This window comes from Entelurus aequoreus, linkage group LG04 (genome assembly GCF_033978785.1).
Source record: "Entelurus aequoreus isolate RoL-2023_Sb linkage group LG04, RoL_Eaeq_v1.1, whole genome shotgun sequence".
Taxonomy (NCBI): domain Eukaryota; kingdom Metazoa; phylum Chordata; class Actinopteri; order Syngnathiformes; family Syngnathidae; genus Entelurus; species Entelurus aequoreus.
Window position 1 is genome coordinate 63,245,512 of NC_084734.1, and position 2,451 is coordinate 63,247,962.

Consider the following 2,451-nt stretch of genomic DNA (forward strand, 5'->3'; position numbering starts at 1 on the left):
TTATTTTGTCAACATAATGTGTTTTTGTCCCAGTATTTCCAGGAAAGTACTGTCGTGATGCTGGGAAGGAGGGATCCCAGAGTTGGATTTAGTTCCGATGACAACATTCAAGCATTGACACTTTATTCATCTATTATTTCCTCATGTATCATGAACACCCTTTTTAAAGCCTAGGCGCAGCATAAACATTTACATTGTTTGCACAAGTGGTACCACACTTACAGTAGTGCTCTGGCATTGTTGAAGGACAACTCTGACCAGCTGTGCATTGTGAACATTATTTAAAAAGTGTCATTCTGTTGCTAGTGACAGTCACAATACTGGCGTGGTTAGGAAGTTTTGCAAGAATTTCTGTTCTACATTCTTTTAATGGTGGCATAACAAATTTGAAGAAAGAACGGTGTGCCCTGTGGGCACAAACTTAGCTTTTCTGTAGTGAATGGGTTCTAACCTACCGAGCTGGATGAAGACAAAGCAGTCATGTTGATCTGCACAACAACACGGCTGGTAAAACTGTCCTGTAAAATGAGAAAACACCGTTCACATTTGTTCCAACAGGCTCGAATGCACACAGAACAAATATTACTTTCATTGTGTCATTTCATTCACTTGTCCTTTTTATTTGATATTATTAGCAGTAAAAGCAGCATTTATGTACCACAACCAGCTGAAAGATGATTGTTTTCTATGTCGGTCTAAAGACCAGAAGGCAGGTTGTAAAAGTAAAGGCCATGTTTGTTGAGTCATATTCACAACAGATCATCTATAAACCTTTGTTAAATGCTGCAAAGACAAATGAGGTTCCGATTGTTTGTTGCCTTTCAAAGGTGACAATTGTGTGACACTCTAAACCTCACAACATTCCTGCTACACAAAATCTGAGCAACAACACTTGTGTTCTGTGATTCTTGTTAAGGCTTTTAATTGTGCAATATAATGCCATGTAAAAGTCATTGTGATTATTTTATTTATGATAATTATTGATAGATTTTATTTTTACCAGAAATTGTTTAGAATGTTTATACAAGCAATAAAGTGAAAAAAATATATACAGTATTTCGTTTCTTGAAATGGTCTTTAGAAATTAAGTACCTAGCAGAACTGTGTCCCATTTGTCTCAAAAGGACAACACTATAGAAATGCTACTTTTTATCTGAGTAGTCCGTGTGCAGCTTGGTTGGTAAGCAGTGTTGTTTTACATCCTCTGAAATTAATTAAACACATGGCCATTATTGACTAAATAACTGGCAACACAAGTGATTTACATGATTACACATTTTTTTCACTTCCTGTGAGAAATAAATTAATGTGTTGACATTTTCAATGAGTAAATAGAAGTTAAAATGAAATTAAATAGCCTGTACTGTGTATAAATAAAGAAATTATTTAACCAAAATACGGATGAAAATAAAATCAGAATTATCTAAAATAATCGGGGGGAAATCATTAACATACTTTTTTTTTTAAAACTGGTTTTATCCTGTGAGAAATAAATTAATGTGTTGACATTTTCAATGAGTAAATAGAAGTTAAAATGAAATTAAATAGCCTGTACTGTGTATAAATAAAGAAATTATTTAACCAAAATACGGATGAAAATAAAATCAGAATTATCTAAAATAATCGGGGGGAAATCATTAACATACTTTTTTTTTTAAAACTGGTTTTAACATTTAGTAAAGGCAGAATGCATGGCCATCGAGACTAAATATTAATTTCTATCGGGTACTAAACTATTGCCATTCATACAGAAAGACAGTATTCCGACTCCCCTGTAGGGGGCGGAAGTGAGCTGAGCAGTGCCTTGTACCTACACTACAGAGAGGAAGTGTATGTGAGACTTTTCAAATTAAAAGAATAGAAAGAAGACTTACAACAAAGTAACAAAGCTTTTTTTTTTTAAATTGTCATGAGGATTATTTAAAAACAATTGAGTAACCCACCATACAGCTGTACTATAGTGTTGACAAGCTTTACAAAGACAACTCTAAAGTCCTGTAGAACCAAGTTTAGTTAATTCTAACTTAATAATATCCCATTGTTCCTTGATTGTGATAAAACAAGTATAAACTTAATAATTACGTGTGTGTGTGTGTATTATATTATATAATATATATATATATATATATTTTATTTTTTTTTGTTTGTTTTTTTTGTGTGTGTGTGTGAGAGATAGGCTCCAGCACCCCCCGCGACCCCCAAAAGGACAAGCGGTAGAAAATGGATGGATGGATATATATATATGATAGATAGATGAAGAAAAAGTGTTTGACCCTTCTAGGCCAAGGTTTGATTGATTGATTGATTGATTGAGACAAAGGTACTATTTCAGGATAATAGCGATAACATTTTGCCTCTAAATGAAACAAGGTGGCATAGTAGGACGCCTAGAATTTTATTTATGTTTTAACCATCAGACATGTGGTCCAAATGGTGTACTACATTTATACA

The 2,451-nt window shown here is 33.5% G+C and overlaps 1 protein-coding gene across 1 annotated transcript in view; it reads left to right on the plus strand.

Annotated features, from left to right (window-relative positions):
- Window positions 1–1,049, plus strand: part of LOC133648912 (sorting nexin-25-like) — a 43,459-nt gene extending 42,410 nt beyond the window's left edge. The window contains exon 23 of the mRNA XM_062045447.1: window positions 34–1,049. The gene's annotated coding sequence lies outside the window, so the exon portion shown is untranslated. The remainder of the gene's footprint in view (window positions 1–33) is intronic.
- Window positions 1,050–2,451: the final 1,402 nt, after the last annotated feature.